Source organism: Eriocheir sinensis, chromosome 22, assembly GCF_024679095.1.
Source record: "Eriocheir sinensis breed Jianghai 21 chromosome 22, ASM2467909v1, whole genome shotgun sequence".
Taxonomy (NCBI): Eukaryota; Metazoa; Arthropoda; class Malacostraca; order Decapoda; family Varunidae; genus Eriocheir; species Eriocheir sinensis.
The window spans coordinates 14886908-14910697 of NC_066530.1; the positions used below are offsets into that span (position 1 = coordinate 14886908).

Sequence of the window (23790 nt, forward strand, 5' to 3'; positions counted from 1 at the left end):
AGAAGATGAGAAAGAATAAAGGAGAAAAAAACAAGAGATTAAAAACAGTAAAAATGAGGAGAAAAAACAAGGAAAAGAGGAAGGATAAGAAAGAGAAAAAGGAGAAGAGAAGAAAATATATAAGAGAAAGAGAGAAGAAGATGAGGAAGAATAAAAAAAGAAAAAAAAGAGATTAAGGACAGTAAAAAAGGAGAAGAAACAAGAAAAAAAGGAAGGATAAGAAAGAGAAAAAGGAGGAGAAAGGAAGAAAATATATAAGAGAAAGAGGGAAGAAGATGATAAAGAATAAAGAAGAAAAACAAAAGATTAAGAACAGTAAAAAGGAGAAGAAACAAGAAAAAAGAGGAGGGATAAGAAAGAGAGAAAGGAGAAGGAGGAGGAGGAGAAGACAAAGATAAAGGAGGGAGAGGAAAGATGATGATAAAAATGGAACAGAGAATTAAGAGATAATCACAAGGAGAAAAGAAGTGAGGCAGAAGAAAGGATGTAGAAGATAAAAATAAAGAGGAAAAGATTGAAGAAGAAGAAAATCAGATGTAGAAAGAAGGAAATGAACGGAAGAAAAAGAAAAATGATAATGCAGAGGAAATAAAGGAAATGAACAGAAGAAGAATGAGAAAATTGATGAGGAAGATATAAAGAAAAAAAGGGGAGTGAACGGAAGGAAAAGAAAAACGATGATAAAATAGAGGAAGATAAAGAAGTTGTGATATTAGAAGCATAACAAGTAAGAAAACAACAACAAAAAAAAAAAACACTCAATCTCATTACCACTTCAAGACAAACAAAGACAAACAAAACAAACTCCACACTTACAAAACCACGAATGAAGATAAGGAAAAAGAAAAACATTAAAACTCGCAAGAAACGCAGAATTATCGCGCGCCTCAGAAAAAAAAAGAAAAAAAAGAAAAATTAGAAGCAGAAAAAAGTGTAATGTGTTTTTTCCACGTTAATTACTTCCGGTTTGTGTGTGTGTGTGTGTGTGTGTGTGTGTGTGTGTGTGTGTGTGTGTGTGTGTGTGTGTGTGTAGGTCAGAGAATAGAGCGGAGAAGAGAAGAGAAGGTGGATTCGATGTAGATGTCTCTCTTCATCTTGTTAATCCTCCTCCTCCTCTTCTTCCTCCTCCTCCTCCTCCTCCTCCTCCTCGTTTTTTTATCTTTTTTCTTTCTTCTTGCTAATTTTTTTCATCTTCCTTCCTTCTTTCTTTTTCTTTCTATCCTCTTTATCTTTCTTTCCTTTCTTCTTTTCTTTTTTTTTCCTCCTCCTCCTCTCCTCTCCTTCTGCCTCTTCCTCCTCTTCTCTTGTCTCTCTCTCCTTCCTTTTTTCTTTTTCTTTTTCTTTCTATCCATTTTTCTTTCTTTCCTTTCTTTTTATCCTATTTTTCATTCTATTTATCTCTCTCCTTCTTCTTTTCCTTCCTGTCTTTCTTCTTCTTCAACACATTTATCATCGTCATCATCGTCACCATCATCATCATCATTGTCATCTACCTGTCTCATCTCACCGCCATTCATTTCCACACCCTCTCTCTCTCTCTCTCTCCCATTGGCGTTGAAAACATTATCAGGTCCGACGTCCCTTCCCTGTAGTGCTGCATCTTGTATTCACGGCTACGTCTCGCTTCCACGCGGACTCATAACACTCCGCCTGTTCTGCCCCCTCCCTCCCCTTCCCTCCCTCCTCCTATCCTATATGTCATCCTCCTCCTGTTCCTCCTTTGGCCTGCTACTCCTGTTCTCCTTTGCTTTGCTTTGTTTGCTGTTTGTCTCTTTTTTATGTTTGTCTCGTTATGTTTTGTTATGGTTTTTATTTTATTTATTTATTTTTTTTTTTTTTGGCCTGTGGTTTCTGATTTTTTTTTCATATTTTTTGGGGTCTTTTTCGTCCTCTTGTTCTTGTTTTTGTTTTTGTTTTTCTTGTGTTTTTGTTTACTGGCCGTTTTGTCTTCTCTTTTTTTTTTGCTGTTTCTGGAGTTTTTTTTAATGTGATTTTTGTTTTTTTTATTTTTGTCTTCTCCTTTTTTCTTGTTTTTTTTGCCGTTTCTGGATTTTTTTGTTTAATGTGATTTCGTTTTTTTTCTCTTCAACTTCGCTTCTCGTTCTTCTTGTCTATGTACTTGTTTTTCTTGTTCTTTTCTGTCCCTTCCCTCCTCTCCCTACTCTTCCCCCTCTCTCTCCCCTTCTCTCCAATCCCTTCTGTCAATCCCTTCATTCCCTCCCTCGAATCTCCCCTTCTCACTCCTCTTGCTTCTCTCCTTCTCTCTCTTCTATCTCTCTTCCTTTCTTATTTTCTCCTTTCTCCCACTTCTGTCTCTTTCCTTCTTTCTCCTTTGAGTCTTATTTCTCTCCTTTACTCTCTTCTCTTTCTCAAACTCCTCCTACTTCTCTCCTCCTCTCTTTCTCTTTCTTTCTCTTCTATCTTTCTCTTCCTTTCTTCTTTTTTGTCATATTTCTCTCCTTTACTCTCTTCTCTTTCTCAAACTCCTCCTACTTCACTCTTCCTCTCTCTTTCTCTCTCTCTTCTATCTTTCTCTTTCTCTCCTCCAGATTTCTTACTCCTCCTGTTTCTCTTCTTTCTCTTTTGTCTTATGTCTTTCCTTTACTAGCTTCTCCGCCTCTCTCTCTCTTTCCTCCTGTTTCTCTTCTCCTCTCTTCCTTCTTCCTATTTCTCTTTCCTTCCCTTCCTCGCCCCTCACTTCTGTATATTTTCTTCCCTCTTTCTTTTATTTTTTCTCTTTCCTCTTCTCTTACTTCTTCTTCTCCTTGTCTCTCCATTCTATCATTTCCTCTTTCCTTTTCTCCAAATTCCTTCTCTCATCGCTCCTTCCTCCTCCTCTCCTCTCCTTCTGCCTCTTCCTCCTCTCTTGTCTCTCTCTCATTTTCTTCCTTCCCCTCCTCCTAACTTTAACCTCCCTACCTCTCCCCTCTGCTATCCCTCTTTCCTCCTCCTCCTCCTCCTCCTCCTCCTCCTCCTCCTCCACACGAGACAAGAGGGGAAAGCTTGTTACTAAAGAATGAGGAGAAAGGTGTGAGGGCAGGTGACAAGACGCGCGCGCACACACACACACACACACACACACACACACACACACACACACACACACACACACACGCTTTTTTTCTCTCTAGCAACCTTGAACTTCGAACACTTTTTTTTTTCCTTTCCTTCGCTTCGACGTTTTTTTTCCCTTTCTCTGCGTCTCCCCTTTTTTCACCTCTTCGACGACAAGACGCCTCCACTGTTTGAGGTCATGTCTAGATGGGTATTTTATCACTCACGGAGATGAAGGAAGGGAAGGGAAGGAAAGGGATGGGAAAGGAATAGAAGGGAGGGAAAGGAAATGGAAAGAGAAGGGAAGAAAAGGAGGGGAGAGGAAGATAAGGGAAGAGAAGGGAATGAAAGGAAGGGAAGGGCAGGGAAGGGAAGGGAAGGGAATGGAAGGGAAGGGAAAGGAATGGAAGGGAAGGGTTAAAGAAAGGAAGGGTAAGGAAAGGAAGAAAATAAAATAAATAAAGATAAAAAGGAAGGAAGAAAGGAAAAAAAGTTAAAAAAATAGTTTGTCTAGAGTAGATGAGACGCTAAACAGAGACAGACAGAAAGACAGACAAAGCAACAGAGAAACAAACATATATAAAAAAAAAGACACAGACAAACAAACACAAACAAAATCACACATAAACACACTAAAAACCGACACAAGAAACAACAATAAAAAAAACTATAGAAAACAAGAAAATTAGAGAACGAAAGAAAAAAAAACATGGGTAGGCAGAGAGGAAGGTAGGCAGGCTGTCCATCCATCTATCCACCAACTAATCACTGTCAACTAGGCCCTCCGCCCGTCTACTAAGCTTCTCTAACCCGCGGTAATTGGAACAAGTACTCGATGACGCGCTCGTGAAGGAGGACACTAGAGGCCGCTCGTTACCGCCCCCACAGTGTTATGAAGAGGAGATCACTGCTGGGAGGTGACTGAAGGGTAGGAGGATGAGGATGAGGAGGAGGAGGAAGAGGGAAAAGAGATTGAGCTTGTAGGTGGAAAGGCTGAAGCAGAAGGAAAAGGAGATATAAGAAAGTGGAAGAGGAAGAGGAGAAGAAAGATGAGATATTAGTGTTATGGAAAAAGAGGAAGAAAAGATTAAGCTTGTAGGTGAAAGAGGGTATAGTAGAAGGAAAAGGAGGAGATATGAGAAAGTGGAAGAGGAGGAAGAGAAGAAAGATGAGGAGGTATTAGTGTTATGGAGGAAGAGAAAATAAGAGATTAAGCTTGTAGGTGGTAGAGACTTTAGTAGAAGGAAAACGAATTATAGGAAAGTGGAAGAGAAGGAGGAGAAGGAAGATGAAGATTAGTTTGTAAAGTCATAAAGATAAAATTTGTATCGTTGAAATAACAAGCGTTCAGGAGCCACTTCCACATATGTTAGACTAGAGAAAACGACACAGAATAGAAGGCAGGAGTGGACGTAGAAGGAAAGAATGAGTTAATACGTGAAGGAAAGGGAAAAAAATGAGGAAACTATGGAAGAAAGGAAGAAAGGGAAATGTATGGAAATGTATAGTCGAAATCAAAATAAACAAAACATCCCTCACTTTACACCAGGAAGGAAAGGCATGACCAGCGTTGTACATTTAAGATAACACTCGTATTCTTTGCCTTACGCTATTTTTTTCTCTCTCCCTCCCTTCTCCATCATTGTACGGTCGAGAGGGAAGAGACATTTTTGTGAACCGGCTTTCCACATTTTACGAGCCGCTCCTGACGTTGATTTAGCTTCCTCGGCCTCCCTCGGGTCCATAAATCTTGTGTTAAAACGGAGGGAAATCTCTGTTAGTGTGCGTGTGTGTGTGTGTGTGTGTGTGTGCTGTTTACAAAAGAGTGGACTTGTTCTGTAAATGCTTAAGCGGAGTGAGGCGATGTATCCTCCTCTTCCTCTTCTTCCTCCTCCTCCTCCTCCTCCTCCTCCTCCTCCTCTTGTCTATTTTCGTTTTATCTGGTTTCCGATTTTTTTTTTTCATTGTGTAGTTTTTTTTTCTTGCTTTTTTTCCCTCTTCTTGTTTCCTTGTTCGTTCCATCACTCCATCTTCATTTTCTTTTTGTTTCTCTTTTCCTTTGTGCTTCATCTGTTTCGTATTTCCTCCTTTGACCTTTCACATTCGTCTCATTTTCCCTTTCGTTGATTTCTTCCTTTCATTTCTTCCTTGATCCACTTTTCACTAATTTCATCTTTTTCCTCAATGGGTATTTTTTTCATCGTTTCTCTTCTATTTTTTTCTCTCATCTCCATATTTCATTATTTCATCTCTTAATCCCTTTTTCCATACATTTCCCTTCCTCCTTTTCATGCGTTTTTCCCATAGTTTCCTTCTTTATTTCCTCTTTATTTACCTATTAACTCATTCTTTCCTTTTACATCCACTCAAACATTCTTATTTTCTCCTTTTCCTCTCCTATCTATATTCCTTAATAGTTTTCCCTTTTCCTTCTTCTCCTTTATCCTTTTCTTCATTATTTCCCTTTTTCCAATCCCTTCTGTTGTCACCTCTTCCGCCCTTCTCTTCCTCCTCCTCCCCCTCCTCCTCCTCCTCCCCGTGCCATTTAAACACCCCTCACCCCAGAGAAGCACAACACAAGCAAACTTCTATCACACCTTTACCTCTCTAATTAGCTATCGGCGCCGCGTTATCGGTGATTCCCTTAATTGCGGCCGCTGCTCATTAGTGCTCAGGTGAGGGTCGTAAATGGGGGTGGAAGGGAGAGAGGGAGGGAGGAGGAGGGGGAGAAAGAGAGACACCTGGTGGGAACGAGTGGAGGGCTCTTGACAGGTGTGTGAACGTGAGGTGAGGGGAAAGGCAGGAAAGGAAAGGTAAGGAAAGGTAGATGAAGATGAGATGCTGGAAATATAGGAAAATTATAGAAAGGTAGAATTAGATAAAGATAAGATGAAATAAAAGATAGGTAAGGTATAGAAAGGTCGATCAAGGGTTTAGGTGTAGGTATGAGAGGGAGGGGAAAGAAGAGGAAGGAAATAGAGGACATAAGATGATAGGGAGTGGGATGAGAAGTGAGGGATAGGAAAGGAGGATAGAGGGAATCAAGAGAAGGTAGGAAAGGTATGTTAAAAAGTTTGGGTAGAAAGATGAGAGGAAAGGAAAAGGGAGGAAGAAAGAGAGGATGAAAGGAAAAGGGAGGAAAGATAAATGAGACGAGGAATGTGAAGGGAGGACATGGAGATGGAAGAGAAAAAGGAGGGAGAGAGAAAAAAGAAATAGTGAAATTTGCGAGAGAGGAAGTTAAAGAGAATAGGAGACGAGAGAGAGAGAGAGAGAGAGAGAGAGAGAGAGAGAGAGAGAGAGAGAGAGAGAGAGAGAGAGAGAGAGAGAAGTACAATATCATACGGAGAAATTTTAAAGCACTCCTTACTTTTACTTTACATATCAAAAAATCCTTAAAATTATAGTGTTATATGCACGAACAAATCCTTAAACACACACACAAACAAACACACACACAAACAAACACACACACAAACTAACCCTCTCTCTCTCTCGCCTCCCACACACACATACTTATTTCTTACCCCCATCCCCTTCTCCCCTTACCCTCCCTCCCTACCCCCCCCCCACACACAAACACACACACAAACTAACCCCCCTCTCATTCTCCCCTTCCCACACTCACATAGACTTTTCTCACCCCCATCCCCTTCTCCCACTATCCTCCCTCCCTCCCACACACACAAACACACACACAAATTGACCCCCCCTCTCTCCCCCCTCACACACACATACACATTTCTCCCCCCCATCCCCTTCTCCCCCCCCCCCCCACGCACACACACACTCTGCAACACCAAACACACTCGAAACATACTATTTGCTTTAATCTGGCGTAGCGTCGACATCATCAGCAGCATTAGGAGCAGCGAGTAGCGGGCTTTTTTTTTTAACATTTGTTGCCTTTTTTTTTGTGCCCTTGAGCTGACTCTGCTGTAAAAAAAAAAAAAAAAAAAAAAAGAAGGGGAATCATCATGCTTCGAATTAGACAGCGCTGAGTCTTTTCCGCGTCAACTACTTTTCCTCTCTCCCTCCCTCTCCTTCCCTCTCTCCCTTCCTCCCCCTTGACGTGATGGGGCCCGAGTCTGTCTGTCTGTCACTCAGCAGCTGATCCTCTGAGCCCGTGATTAACCCAGGCCCAGCACGTCATGACTCCTGTAGGAAATTAATCAAATGGTCACACTCTCTATCTCTCTCCCAGCCTCCCCCTCCTTCTCTCACGCACTTATACACTCCCAGCATCCCTCTCTCACGCTCCCTCACTCACTCCCAGCATCCCTCCATCTCTTTCTCACTCACTCATTCAATCACTCCCAGCATCCATCCCTCTCTCACTCATGCAATCACTCCCAGCATCCATCCCTCTCTCACTCATTCAATCACTCCCAGCATCCCTCCATATCTTTCTCACTCACTCATTCAGTCACTCCCAGCATCCATCCCTCTCTCTCTCGCTCACTCACTCCCAGCATCCATCCCTCTCTCTCTCTCTCGCTCACTCACTCCCAGCATCCCTCCCTCTCTCTTACTCACTCCCTAACACTCCCTAACACTCCCTCGTTCTCCCTTTCTCTCGTTCGTCGTGTTAATCCTTCGAGTTTTGTTGTCATTTAAAAGATCAGACTCGGAGTGCAGAGAAATGAAGTGATGAGGGATTTAGGACGTATTTAGGCACGTGTAGCTGACGTTGATTGGTGTGTGTGTGGAAGTGATTTTTGTGTAGGGGTATTTTTTGTGTTATTTGTTTTTAATGATTTGCTAAGAAAGATGTGTGTGGAAGTCCATTTTATTATTTCTTTTAATGTTTGTTGTCAATACTTTCTCTTTCTTTTATTTACTTAGATCTGTATTCTCTATTCTAATGGGGGGTTTCCGTTTTTTTACTTTTTTTTTTTTTTACTTTCAACCGTTGTTAGAAATTGGATCCAGTGTTTCTTTCGTTATTTTTAGGTTGAGATGACTATATTGATTCCTCTAAAACGTATTAGTACTAGCAAAATTGGATTCTTTGTGTCATTCGATATTTTTAATTTCTCATGACTCCCAATTGTCTAAAGGGACGAGTAACAAGTATATTGGATCTTGTGTTCCATGCGATATTTTAAGTTTTAGATGATTTTATGAATTCTCGAAAAGGATTAGTTAACGGGAAGCTAGTCGAAGGGCCTTGTATCCCATGTTAGGTCTCGTGTGTTATTTAGTCAGAGCCGCTGCGCCGTACGACTAAGAGCTAAACGGAGAAAGTTTTAATGGACGTGAAAAGAAAACTATAATTTGATTCGAAAATATATAAAAAAAGTCAGATGATCAAAACAAGTGCGATTCAATATAAAAGTAAAAAAAAGTAAACAATAAAACAAAGCTAGTCAAGAATGATAATATAAAAGCTGGATATAATAAGAAAAATATAAAACTCAAAACTAGTTGAAGATAATAAAAAAATATGGCGAATCAATAAAGTGAACACATAAAAAATAGCATCTACCAAAACAAGTAAAAAACGTTGGGGAAAGTTTTAATGGGCGTGGAAAAAAAACTATAATCTGACTCGAAAATATATATAAAAAAAAAAGTCAGATGATGAAAACAAGTGTGATTCAATATAAAAGTAAAAAAAAAAGTAAAAAAATAAAAGAAATCTAGTCAGGAATGATATGAATGGGCGTGAAAAAAAAACTATAATTTGACTCGAAAATATATTAAAAAAAAAAGTCAGATGATGAAAACAAGTGTGATTCAATATAAAAGTAAACAAAAAGTAAAAAAATAAAAGAAATCTACTCAGGAATGATAAATAAAAGCTGGATACAATAAAACAATACAGAACTCAAAACTAGTTGAAGGTAATGAAAAATATGGCGAATAATATAAAAATGTGAACACGTAAAAAATAACATCTACCAAAACAAATCAATAACAAATCAAAACAAATCAAGACTATCAAGGTCACCTCTCCTCCCGAAATTGACCTCTCTTTTTGGCCACTCCTTTGACCTCTATTCAGGAGCAGTAAGTAGCGAGCTTTTTTTTATATTTTTCTTCACGCCCTAGAACTGTCTCCTTAGCTGTAAAAAAACAAAAACAAGAGAGAATCATGCTCCCTTTTAACCCTCTCGACATGAACAAATCTCACAATCGCATCCTGAAGTCTTCCCGTCATTACGAATCCTTTCCAAAACGTCCTCATTCCCCGCGCATCCTTACCCGTCCCGAGCATCGCCAGAACACCTGCGAGGCTCACGGGGGACAGGTAAGCTTCCGTCCCTCCGCCGCCAATTAGCCGAGTCGAACAGGTGAAGCCTTATGCAGCCCCCGCCCTCCCTGCTTCCTGCCTCTCCGCCTTCCTCCTTTCCTTTCCTCCTTCTTCCACTTGTTCTTCCTTCCTTCCTTCCTTCCTTTCTTTCTGACTTGCCTTACTCCGTCCTTCCTGCCTTCCTTCCTTCCTTCTTTTCTTCCTTTCTTTCTTTCTTTCCTTCTGATTTGACTTATTCCGTCCTTCCTGCCTTCCTTCCTTCCTTCCTTCCTTCCATCCTGTCTGATTGCTTCTCCTTGCTTTCCATTGTTTCATTCTTCCTTTCATCCTCCCTTGCTTCCTTCCTTCCTTCCTTCCTTTCTTTCCATTTTCCTTCCTTACACAAGCTGAGCCATATTCATTTCTCCTTCTGGCTTCATTTTTTCCTTCCTCCCTTCCTTCGTGCCTGACTGCCTTCCTTCCTTCCTTCCTTTCTGCCTACCCACCTGCCTTCCTTTCCTTCAATTTTTCTTCCTTCTTTCCTTCCATCCTGTCTGACTACATTCCTTTCTTCTTTTCTCTTCTTCCAACCTTCATGCTTGCCTTCTGTGGGTAATGTTAGTAGTACCTGATCAACACCTTCCTTCCTTCCTTATTTCATTCATTCATTCATTTATATTTTTTCTAAAATCATCTCTTTCATCTCTTCCTTCATATTGCTATCCTCCATACACATAATTCTTCTCTCTCCTTCTCTTTTTCTCCTTTATCCTCCTTTTATACTTTTCCGTCATGCCTTCTTTCCTTCCATCATCTTTGGCTCTATGTTCCTTTCTTTATCTTCCGATCTCCTCTTTCCCAGCATCCCTATTTATGTCTTGCTTTTCTTCCTCTTCCCTTCTACTCCACGTCCCTTCACTCCTCCCATCCACCCTTCCCTCCTGTGAGTTGGGACATATCTGGCAGTGAAGGGAAGTAGTAGTAGTAGTAGTAGCACCAGCAGTAGAAGGAGGAGGAATGGTAGTAGTGGTGGTGGTGGTGGTGGTAGATTTGATGATGAAAAGTCGATGGTCTGACGTGTATGAAGCAAAAGAAAGATGTTGATAAATAGCTCGGGAAGTGGTTGTGACAGCTCCCTTGGGCAGTGCAGGGAGAGAGAGAGAGAGAGAGAGAGGGAGAGGGAGAGATAAATATATAGACAAACCTTGATTGAGAACACAGAAACAGACACAAGCAAACTAACAAAACTGACTTACCTGTTTGCTGAGTGACAGACAGACAGAGAAAAAACATACAAACTGACAGACAGAGTTAGAGGCATTGACAGTCAGAGGGAGAAAAAAACACCCCCAAAACAATTTCAAAACAACAGGGAAAAAAACACGGATAAACAACGAACACAAACACATAAAAACACAATTAAAAAAAACACGAACACAGTAAGAGAAAAAAAAACACAACAAACACGAAAACGAAAATAAGTAAAAAAAGAATTACACACACAAACACACAAACACAAACACAAACACTCGAAACCACACATAACACACAGACGAAAAAACAAACTTAAATCCCCAAAAAACAAATTGCAACAGATAAAAACAATCACAAACACACAAAGCAACACACGAAGCTACACACAAAATACACACAAACACACAAAAACAAAGCCAACGAAAGGAAAACAAAACAACAAAAATCACACACGTTCCATACCTGTTTTCCATCCAATGTCCTCAAACTCATTCGCCTCCCTCGCATGACCTTCAGTGCCCGCCCACAACCCTGCCAGAAGGGCGAGGGTCGTGCAGAGGGCGGCAGGGGGCATGGTGGAGGGCGTGGCAAGGGTGGGAAGGGCCGTAGGTATACCCCGTCTTACCCTGCCTCACTTACCCTGCCTTACCCTTCCCCTTCCAAGGCCTCCTCTCCTCTCTCCTCTCTTCTTTCTCCTTTGATGCTCTCTGTTGGAAGGGGAAAGAAAGGAAGGAAGATTATAAGTTGTGGGTTAAGGGTTGATTTTTGTGTTGGTAATAGTGCCTGTGGCGGTATGATTGTTATTGGTTATTGTTATTGCTGTTATTGTTATTGGTGTTATTGGGGTGTTATTGTTGCTGTGGTATTAGGCGTTGGATGGGAGAGGGTTGTTTTTTTGTGTTGGTAATAGTGATTATGGTTGTGGTGGACGTGGTGTTGTTGTTTTCGTGGTTAGGTATTGTATGTTAAGGGTTGTTTTTTTGTGTTGGTAATAGTGATGTTTGTTGTGGTAATAGTGGTGGTGGACGTGGTGTTGTTGTTTTTGTGGTTAGGTATGGTATGTTAAGGGTTGTTTTTTTGTGTTGGTAATAGTGATGTTTGTTGTGGTAATAGTGGTGGTGGACGTGGTGTTGTTGTTTTTGTGGTTAGGTATGGTATGTTAAGGGTTGTTTTTTTGTGTTGGTAATAATGGTTGCTGTTATGTTTGTGGATGTGTTTGTTTCGTTGTACAGTTTGTCGTTTTTCTTCCGTTGCTCGTTTATCGTTTCGCGTTTCGTTTCGTAGTTCATTTCGTTTTAAATATTTTTTGTAAGGTTTTCTTATTTCTTTTTGGTAAGGGTTTGCATTTCTTACCATACCAGAAAAAATATAATAAGCCTCTCTTTCTTTCTTTCTTTCTTTCTTGTTTCCTTCTTCTTTTCCACTTGCAAAACCTTCTTGTTATTTCCTTTCCTTTCACTTCTTTTGTTTCTCTTTATTTATTCTTCGATTCTGCCTCCTCCTCCTCCTCCTCCTCCTCCTCTTCTTCTTCTTCTTGGGTTCGGTCTTCCTGATATTTGTGTCGTCTATATTTTCCCCGATCGTCTTTTGTCTCAGGAAGTTTTGTTATATTTTCCCTTCGTCTGTCCGACTGTCACCCTCCATCACTGACGACGTTCTCTCTCTCTCTCTCTCTCTCTCTCTCTCTCTCTCTCTCTCTCTCTCTCTCTCTCTCTCTCTCTCTCTCTCTCTCTCTCTCTCTTCTTTGCCCTGCCGTCTTCTCCAATCTCCTCCTCCCACAATCTCCTCCTCCTCCTCCTCCTGTCTCTCTCTCTCTCTCTCTCTCTCTCTCTCTCTCTCTCTCTCTCTCTCTCTCTCTCTCTCTCTCTCTCTCATCCATTATCAATCAGCATACAATGTTTTCTCGTTCCTCTTTCCCCTCTTTTTTCCCCTTCTTACCTCCTCCTCCTCCTCCTCCTCCTCCTCCTCCTCCTCCTCTCTTGGGTCGCATTATCATATCAATAAAACATTTGCAATTCATCATTTCTTCCTTTTGATGTTTCCCTCTTTTTTTCTCTTTTTTTCTGTTTTTCTTCTGCTTTCCTCTTTCTTCTCTCTCTCTCTCTCTCTCTCTCTCTCTCTCTCTCTCTCTCTCTCTCTCTCTCTCTCTCTCTCTCTCTCTCTCTCTCTCTCTCTCTCTCTCTCTCTCTCTCTCTCTCTCTCTCTCTCTCTCTCTCTCTCTCTCTCTGCCACGTCTGTTAAAAGTTTGTCCCAAGTTTTTTAAGTGATGAGTCTGATTCGAAGAAATGTAAAAATTGTTCTCTTCAGGTTTGAGAATGTTTCCGAGGGTTCTGAAGCGATAGATAGATAGATAGATACATAGATAGATAGATTGATATAGATAAGATAGACAGATAAGATAGATATAGAGAATTATTCCGCTGTTTCTAAATCGAGTTAAAAATGGATAGATAGATAGATAGAGATGAGATAGATTGAACAATATAAAGAGAATGTGTCCACTGGTTTTGAATCGATATTAAGATAGATATGTAAAAAGATAGACGGATAAAGATAAAGATAATGTTTCCAAGGGTTCTAAAGCGAGATAGAGACACATAGATAAATACATGGAGCGAGATAGAAAGTTAGATAGATAGAGATGAAGATAGACACAAAGAAGGAGAGAATGTGAGCAAGGACAAAACTTTTCCATCTCTTAGTGTTGTCTCTGTGAAGTATTTTTTTTCGTGAAGTTTGTGAGTCGTTCGCGAAATGAAGACCTGTGTCACTCAGGCTGCTGGAAAAAAAAAAAGCTGAAATTCTCCTCGTGTTGTTTGGAAGTTCAGGGAAAGAGTGAGTTGTGTTGTGGAGAATATATGTGCATGTAGAAATTTATGTAGAAATGCTGGAAAGAGTTGAGAATTCGCTTACTCCTATTATTATTATTTTTTTTTACAACAAAGGAGACAGCTCAAGGGCACACAAAAAAGGAAACAATAATACAAAAAAAAGCCCGCTACTCGCTGCTCCTAATAATTTTATAGGTAATGAAGTAGATTCGGCAATACGACTAATGGCGTAGTATGAAGATTCATGGATTTTGTTACCAGGCGATAGAGGGAAAACGAAAATCTATATGTTTATGATAGAGATGGTAATAATAAGTGAATGATAAATGAGAAGGAAAACTAATGTGGTATGTTGTTAAAGCTTTTGTTTATCACTGAAGAGAGACAGATGGAAAGAAATAATGATAGAATATATATGCATGTAGAAGCTTATGTAGAAATCCTGGAGGGGCTTAGAATTCGCATACCCCTATTATTTTAAAGGTAATGAAGTACACTCGGCAATGCGACTAAACGTGCAGTATACAGAACCTTGGATTTTGTTACCATCTGATGAAAGGAAACGAAAATCTAAATGTTAATGATAATGATGGAAATAATAATAAATAAAGGATAAATGAAAATGAAATCTAATGTGATATGTTGTTAGGGCTTTTGTTTATTACTGAATTGAGATAGACGGAAAGAAATGATAATATAAATAAATAAACAGACAAAATTTAGCAAAGATAGGACTAAAAATATATAAAACCAAATTAGCTATCTAGTAAGACAAAAAAAAAGGTGTCTTTCTAGAACATCATATCAGAATCTATCAAAACCCAGCAAGAAGAAAAAGAAAAAAACAAAAAACAAATATTGACTGACTGGAAAAGGTTACCGAGGAGAACCCATCGATTGAAAAAGTACTAGAAACGAAGCAAACAAAGCGATTTAAATACCACATGAAGCCTCTTTAAGTTGAGGCTTCAGGTTTGGGAGAGGGCGTATCAAGTGGCTCTCCTTCCACGACCTCTAATTGGGGACTGGGAGCGTAGGCAGACGTGAGCCCCGAACTCCTGATATTTACCTTCGCAATCGTGAGGGGGTTGAGAGAGGTGGCCCTTGACGTAGGAAATGAGACAAAGAGACGCAGCATTGATGAGACACAGTGAGACAAAGAAGATAAAGAAGAGTTTTGTTATAATGGTATACAGTGATGTGGCTCTTGACGTAGGAAACCAAACAGAGACGCTGAATTAAGGAGACACGGTGGGACAAAAAAGATAGAAGTGGTTTGTTATGAGTATACAGTAATGGGATTCTTGATGTATGAAACCAGACGATGAGTGGAGAGATAGATAGATAGACAAAGAGGCAGAGACAAAGACAGGGACAGAGACAGAGAGAGGAAACATAAAAGAACAGAGAAAGGAAATTAGTTTATATATTTTTTGGCCATAAGTAGATTCAATAATGTGACTTTTAACATAGGAAAATAGACAAAGAGACACTGCATAGACGAAACACAGTGAAACAAAGCAGAAAAGATGTTTATGTATGTGTTTGCAATCATGAGAAAATGCAATGATGTGATTATAATGATGTCCTGAAAAATGAAGCAAAATAGAGAAATACAAGATTGAGGATACACTAGACCAAAATAAAAGAGATGTATCGAAAAGAAGAGAAAGTTTATGAAGATTATATATATTATTTTGTTATAAGATTGTTCAGTGATGTGTGACCTGAAGGCTGAAGCAAAATAGAGGAATACAAAAAAATAGAGGAATACAATAGAGGAATACAATAGAAAATAGAGAAATACAATAAATAGAGGAATACAATAGAATACAATATAATACAATAGAAAATAGAGGAATACAAGAAATAGAGGAATACAATAGAAATAGAGGAATACAATAGAAATAGAGGAATACAATAGAATACAATATAATACAATAGAATACAATAGAAATAGAGGAATACAATAGAAAATAGAGGAATACAAGAAAATGGAGGAATAGAAGATTGAGGAAACAAAATACAAGCAATAGGAGAATACACAAGAAAAATAAAATACAAGAAAATAGAGGAATAGAAGATTGAAGAAACAGTAAAACAAAGAGAAAGTGATTTATAGATAAGAAGAGACTGAACTTTATGTAGATTTTTTTGTTATAAGAATATGCAGTGTTGTGTGTCCTGAAATATTAAACAAGACTAAGACGCTGCATTGAGGAAACGAAAAATAACAAGGAGAGAAAGATTTACAGATAAGAAAATAAAGGTTTTTTTTTTTGTGGGTGTTTGTGTTGTCATAATGCATAGTAACTTTCCTCCTAAAATATTAAACCATACAAAGACGCAACAGTAAGACGATATACAAAAACAAAAAGAAAGAGATTTACAGATAAGAAGGGAAAGATGTTTATATATAGTTTTGTTATGAGAATCCATAGTAACACTGGTCTTAAAATATTGAACTAGACAAAGATTCAACAGCAGGACGATATACACAAAACAAAAAGAAAGAGATTACTTGATGAAAATGGAAAGATGTTTATATATTGTTTTGTTATAAGAATCCAAAGCAACATTGCTCTTAGAATACTAAAATAGACAGAGACGCTTCAGTTAGGAAACACAAAATAGCAAAGAAAGAGATTTACAGATAAGAGAAAGTTTATATTTTTTGTGTGTTATAATAATATACAGTAACGTTGGTCCTAAAATATTAAACTAGACAAATATGAGGAAACACAGAATAACAAAGAAAGGGATTTACAGATAAGAGAAAGTTAACATATCTTTTTGTGTTGTAAAAATATATAGCGATGTTGGTTCTAAAATATTAAACCAAAGACACAGTTCGGAGAAGACGTAAAATAGTGGATGCACATAAGTATTGACATTTTACAGTGGCTTCCAGGTAGCTAATAAAATATGTATAGCGTGTGAGTGTTCAGCATTGGCGTGTCAAACTAGATAGATAAACGTATTACTGTGGAACCAAGAACAGAAAAGACAAGGAAGTTTATATTTATATTTTAGTGGGAATTCTAGTTTACAAATATTTCAATTAAACAGAAGCCACAGATAGCAGTGAGAGTTGTATATTTCAGTTTGAGTTTCTGGTCATATCTCGCAAGACAGTAAGATAGACGTATATATATTTTCGAAAGCCAAACAGAGACACTAAATTAAGGAGACACAGTGAGGCAGAGAAGAGGGAGAAGAGGTTTGTTATGAGTATACAGCATCGTGGTACTTGATGTATTAAACCAGACAAAGAGGGGAGAGATAGATTGATAGATAGAGAGACAATAACAGTCAGAATATGGGTCACATTGAACCAGTTATTTTTCGTATATATTCCATTGCTCAATCTCAGTCACTTGAACTAGACACACTGACAAAGAGAGTTTATTTGTTTTGTGCAGAATTCCTGGTTACGAGGCCATCCCATCAGGACAAAAACAAAATCTATACGTTTTAAGAAAAAAATACAAAAAGACAAAGAACTCAATATGCTTCGTTGTGAATTCCAGGTATCCAGAGGCGAGGTTATGATACAAAAAGACCTGACACTTGAAATATTAATAGGTTGCAAATATGAGAGATAGTGAAAAAAAAAACTATATCGAGGCAATATATAAGAGACAAAGAACTCACTATGCTTCGTGGTGAATTCCAGGTATCCAGAATCGAAGTTATACGAGAAAGAAATGACGACGCTTCAAATATTCATAGCTTGCAAAAATAAGAAGATAATGAAGAAAAAACACTTTTTTAGACAATATTGAAAGGAGAAAGAACTCAGTATGCTTCGTGGTGAATTCCAGGTATCCAGAAATGAGATTATAAGAGAAAGATATGACTTGACGCTTCAAATATTCATAGCTTGCAAAAATGAAAAAGATAATGAAGAAAAACACATCCCGAGACAATATACAAAGGAGAAAGAACTTAATATACTTCGTAGTGAGTTACAAGTATCCAGAGACAAGCCAGTGCGAGAAAAAACAAAAACTTTAAACTTGAACGATAATATGTTGCAGAAATAATACGATGACATAGAAATAAGAGTATACAAACGACAATAAATTTAACATACTTCGCCATTATTTTCGGGCACCCAAAGACGAAACTGAGATAAAAGAAAATCAAGCTACAGAAATTAGACAATGGAATAAAACTGATAATATACAAAACACAAAAAAAATTAACATACTTTCCCCCCCAAAAAAAGAAGACGAAGATGAGAAAAATAATAATTACGCTTCTACGAAATTGTAAAAAAAATTGGATATAGAAATAAAACTAACTAAAATATATTTCGAGACAACATACAAAAGACAAAAAACTTCATACACTTCAACATCCTTTCGAGGTATTCAAAAACGAAACCAAGATAAGAAAAAAGAAAAAAACTTACACATCAACGAACAAAAAAAATCAAACAACGAAATAACAAATAATAAAATGCAAAACAAGAAAAAAATAACTTACCTCCCCCCCCCCCAAAAAAAAAGGACGAAGATAAGAAAAAAGATACACTTCCACGAAAATCAACTCGCAAAAATCAGACAATGAAATAAAACTAACTTAATATATTACGTAGGGCGGCCCATGTACACACACACACACACACACACACACACACACACACACACACACACACACACACGCACACGCACGCACAGGTAATTGAGTGAGTGCTGCGTTTGATCCTCGGGTGAACGATTTCTGTGCCGCGTGCCGTGATGCAATACAGGTGGGCTAATTTGGACCTTACCTGCCTCTTGATTGATTCCTCGTCCCGGTAGGAGCTTGCACGGGCTGAGCGGTAATGACTGACTCGCGGGTTCATAACTGTTACTTGTGTGGTCGTAAGAGGGCTTTATTGATGTGGCAAAGTTAATATCGTGGTTGTTAAGTGATTTTGTGTTTGATTGGTATTTTCTTTCACTTGTTTACTTTTTTATTTATATTTTGTGTATCTTCGGACAATACTAGTTTTTTTGTAGAGAGAGAGAGAGAGAGAGAGAGAGAGAGAGAGAGAGAGAGAGAGAGAGAGAGAGAGACTGTGCCGCATCGCCCGAGGCATTAACCAGCTGGAAACGGTGCGTACCAATGTAATTTCAGATGTACACACACACACACACACACACACGCACACACACACACACACACACTTACACGTACCTTACCCCTCCCCACCCTCCCCACTCAGTTACTTCTTACTCTCAAATTCGAAATACTCACAAACGACAACGATGTGAAAGCATTGGCACCAACCTCTCCATAAAACTAATTCCCAACTGTGCTCAATCCTATCGTTATTGTGCGCAAAACACTTATAATCCCTTTGAAAGTGCCACGGATTAGCTTCCAATACTATTTGTGCTCCCTTCATAGATGACTGACCCGCCCGAGTGTTGCGTTTTCTTCCTGTGATCCTGTTTTCCTGACCTACTCTTTCCTTCCTCTATTATTGTTACCTCTACCGTGTCATTGTTTTAGTTTCCCCTTCCTGTACAGACTTATACATACTAGCATGCTTAGATTATTGTTTTTACTGTGATCCTTTTCCCTGGAATCCTTTTATCTTCCTTTTTTATTTATTTTACTTCATCGTCTCATCGTCTCAGTTTCCCCTTCCTCAATAGACTCATGACAACTAGCTAACTTTTGTTTATTGTCTCTACTCTGATTCTGTTTCCTGCTCTTCTTTTTCCTTCCTTTGTTTTCCTTTTTAACTTCACCGTGTCTTTGTTTCAGTTAACCCTTGCTCGATAGACTCATAACGGAACAAGCTTACATTTTTTTTTTTTTGTTCTTTCTGTGACCCTGTTCCCAGCTCCTGTTTTTCCTTCCTTTGTTTTCCTTTTTAACCTCACCGTGTCATCGTCCCAGTTAACCCTTGCTCGATAAACTCATAACGGAACAAGCTTACATAGTTTTTTTGTTCTTTCTGTGACCCTATTCCCCGCTCTTATTTTCCTTTCCTTTGTTTTCCTTTTTAACCTCACCGTGTCATCGTCCCAGTTAACCCTTGCTCGCTGGACTCACAACAGAAGTAGCTGGCTTACGTTTGTTGTGTCTATATGCTGACCCGTTTCCTGGACTGGCTATTGACCGAGTGACATTATTGAGGATCTAAAACTAAGGAAACGTCAAAACTATTTCAGTAATAACATCAATACTATCTTCATTGCTACTACTACTAACTTTACTGCTTTTACATCTAACTTCATTTGTCATTTTAACATCAATACTGCTACTTCTAAATTTAATGTTGTTACTTCTATATCGACAATAACTCATACTTCTAACTTCCATATTTGTACGACAATGTCTAATCGCAATACTATTACTACTTCTACCTACTTTTGATTTTCATTCTACTTCTGACATCATTACTACTACTTCAGAACTTCAGCACTACTTCAATGCTACTACTTCTAACTCTACTACAGGTACTACTTCAAACTTCCACACTAATATGTTTAACCTCACTACTACTACTGCTACCTACTTTTAATTTTAATACTAACATCAAAACTACATACTCCTTCTAACTCCATTAATACTACTACTTCAAATCTTCAATACTAATACTACAATGTGTACTATTACGTCTAACTCTACTCTAACTTCCACACTAATATGTCTAACCTCACTACTACTACTGCCACCTACTTTTAATTTTAATACTAACATCAAAACTACGTACTCCTTCTAACTCCATTACTACTACTACTTCAAATCTTCAATACTAATACTACTTCAAACTTTAATTCTACTTCTACGTCTTCTAACATATGTACTCCTATTGATAATCCACATTCAGAGTACCACCAAAACACCAACGTCATTTTCCCAGCACCACCCTCGCTCGGAAATTCCCTTTTTATCCCCTCAGCTCAGGTTCAGAGACAAAGGGCCCAGGGAAAGGAGGGAAAATGCAGCGACCTTATTCTGTCCGCTGGCTCAGGGTTTTGGAGGCTAATAAACCCGAGGGATCTTTTAATAAACACTGCCCCACTTCGCTCGCATTATGGTCCTTTATTTTGAGTGCAGGGATTAGCTTATTTTGCTCTACAGGTGAAGGAGGGGATGGGTTTAGAGTACAGAAGGAGATTAGTTTAGAAATGGTTTGTCTTGTATGAATTGATTTGTAGTTAATGTAGATATGTTTAGAATAGCACACTTCTTTCTTTATATTCTCCTTTTTTATTTCTCTTGTTTTGCTCTAAAGGACAGAGGGGGAAAATGGATAGGAGAATACAGAATGGAGAAGAGTATAACAATGACTTGCCTGGTATGAATTGATGTAAAGTAAATGTTGTAACCTGTGAGTAAAGATCGGTTTGGAATTGCTCACATTTTTGCTGTTATTCTCTTTTTCTCCTTACAAAATTTTCGCTATGAAAAGACAATAAAACAAAGGATATTCCGTCTTTCTTGAAATTAACTGAAGTATGTATAAAATTATGTTACAAGGAATCGTTCTCATTTCTGTTAATATTCTCCTTTTATCTCTTATTTTAGATTAACATAGAGCGAAACATAAAACAATAGGGCAGTTCTGGCTTTCTTGTAACGATTTGAAATATGTTTGAAGAGCAGAAAATGTAGAACAGTTATTTGGAAGAGAAACTTAGGTATTTCCTGAACAGTGCGGAAGATAAGTGAACAAATAAACAAAGAATAAGAGTGTAAAAAGTTATATAATTCAAAACTAAGAAAAATAAGTGAATCGAAGAAAATTAACTTAAGTGGAGACAAGAAGTTGATCCATTTATAACAAAGAAAAAATAAGTGAACTGTAGAAAATTGAAATAAAGAGAAGAAAACGGAATAAAATCAAAGAAAACTGAAAAAAGACAAAGAAAACGGGCGTCCAGCTACTACTACCTCTACTACTAATATTCTCCTTTTTTTTAATTTCTAAATTTTTCTCAGATTAAGAACGTAAAAGAATAGGACAGGTTTGCTTCTTTCGAATTAACCTGAAAAATATATACAAAAAAATCAGTGAATGTACATCTATTGTTAAAAATCCCTCACATCTTTGCCAATATTAATAATTTTGCATATTTCAAAATTTTGATCTCTCTCTCTCTCTCTCTCTCTCTCTCTCTCTCTCTCTCTCTCTCTCTCTCTCTCTCTCTCTCTCTCTCTCTCTCTCTCTCTCTCTCTCTCTCTCTCTCTCTCTCTCTCTCTCTCTCTCTCTCTCTCTCTCTCTCTCTCTCTCTCTCTCTCTCTCTCTCTCTCTCTCTCGCTCTCGCGCTCTCTCTCTCTCTCTCTCTCTCTCTCTCTCTCTCTCTCTCTCTCTCTCTCTCTCTCTCTCTCTCTCTCTCTCTCTCTCTCTCTCTCTCTCTCTCTCTCTCTCTCTCTCTCTCTCTCTTCCTTCCTTCCTTATTAGTCGTGATGATGGCAATGGTGAAAATGGTTAATGATGATTATGCCAATAGTCCCGTTCCTCTCTCTCTTTCAACAGGATGGCTGACTAGTAGAATTATGCTCTAAACGACAACACTTATTGGGGAAGCGTGACAATTTTTTTAATCTATCTGAAACATGAAATAAAACGCATGAACGAAGATATATTATGCATTGCCCATTTCCTTTGCTAATCGTCCCCCTCTCCCTCTCTCTCTCTCTTTTAACAGGATGGCTGACTAGTATAATTATGCTCTGAACGAAATCACTTATAGGGGAAGAGTGACCATTTTTTAATCATTCTGAAACATGAAAGAAAACATATGAACGAAGATCTATTACGTATTGCCCATTTCCTTTGCTAATACTCCCCCTCTCCCTCTCTCTCTCTTTTATAACAGGATGGCTGGCTGGCTTTGAGGAGAGAGGGCCAGAGGGAGGCTTATATACCTTTACCCAAATTGAAACCGGAAAGTGAAATTAATGAAGGGAGATGCGCGCGCTCCCTCGGCAGAAAAGGATGATGGAAGCTTTTGTCGTCTTTTTAATCAAATTAGAATGTGGATGAAGAATAAAGAGCGGGAAGGTTACTCACTTTTAGAAGAGAAGAAGGGGGGGGAGAGAAGATGGACTGGCATTTCGTTTTATTGCAATGAGAGAAGATGAATTTTTTTAACTATGAAGAGTTGTGTTGCTATAGGGAAGGAAAGGGAAAGAAAAACTAAGAAAAACTAATGTGTATCCAGAACAGAGTGGAAGATAAGTGAAATAAATAACATGGAAACAAAACAATAATAAGTGACGTAAATTAGAAGAAAAAAGAATGTGAACTGAATAGACTTAAGAGGAGAAAAAGAAGTTAATCCAAAAAAATAAGTGAACTAAAGAAAATTGGAATAAAGAGAAGAAAACGGAATAAAATCAAAGAAAACGGAACAAAGACAAAGAAAACGGGCTTTCAGTTACTACTACCTCTACTACTAATACTTGCAACTCCTCTTTAACTGCTACAAAATCTGATGTCACCTTCAAGTACCTCAACAGCTACCACTCTCAACCGATACAACTACTACAATCACTACTACTACTACTACTACTACTACTACTACTACTACTACAACCACCACCACCATCGCCACCACGGAGCCAACCCTCAACCTTCAAAAGTGAGTATCAATTAAAGTTAAGTAATATAAGTAATAGGAGTAGAAGTAGAAGAATTAGACACCATTATCGAAGCAGTAACATCCGGATCCCTTTCAAATCTCCTCGAACCTATACATCACAGTGACTTGAATCGCATATAAGAGGATCAGAACCTATTGTCTGCAGAGGGGAGCGCTTGACTCTTTTTAACTGTCTTGGTGGATGTTCCAAGGGGCAGGTAATGTCAAAGGTTAATTATTATCCGCTATTCTCCAAGCCATTCAGTATGCAGTGGGTCCCTTTCCTGTCTCCCTCACCTGAGTTTTTACCTTGGGAGAGAGAGAGAGAGAGAGAGAGAGAGAGAGAGAGAGAGAGAGAGAGAGAGAGAGAGAGAGGGACTTTTATCATGACCTTTCTGGGTTCTTCTTTATGGATATTCCTCTTCTTTGACCTTTTCTTGCTCAACACACACACACACACACACACACACACACACACACACACACACACACACACACACACACACAGAGAGAGAGAGAGAGAGAGAGAGAGAGAGAGAGAGAGAGAGAGAGAGAGAGAGAGAGAGAGAGAGAGAGAGAGAGAGAGAGAGAGAGAGAAGGTGATGAATGAAAAGAGGAAAAGAAATAATGAGTTAGAGGTGGTGGTGAACAGTGATAGTGAGTGATAATTAAGATGATGATGGTCATGATGGTGATGGTGGTGAGTGATGATGATAAAAGTAGTGATGATGATGATGATTTTGATGATAATGGAAAGGGTTGAAGATGGTGATTGTGGTGGTGGTGGTGGTGGTGATGAAAAGGGTTGGATTAGTGGTGA

The 23790-nt window shown here is 38.6% G+C and overlaps 1 long non-coding RNA gene across 1 annotated transcript in view; it reads left to right on the forward strand.

Moving 5' to 3' along the window:
* LOC127002123 (uncharacterized) overlaps positions 1–22947 on the forward strand; it is a 142522-nt gene extending 119575 nt beyond the window's left edge. Inside the window, exon 4 of the long non-coding RNA XR_007755758.1 lies at positions 22206–22947. This is a non-coding gene — a long non-coding RNA (uncharacterized LOC127002123). The remainder of the gene's footprint in view (positions 1–22205) is intronic.
* The last annotated feature ends 843 nt before the right edge of the window (positions 22948–23790 follow it).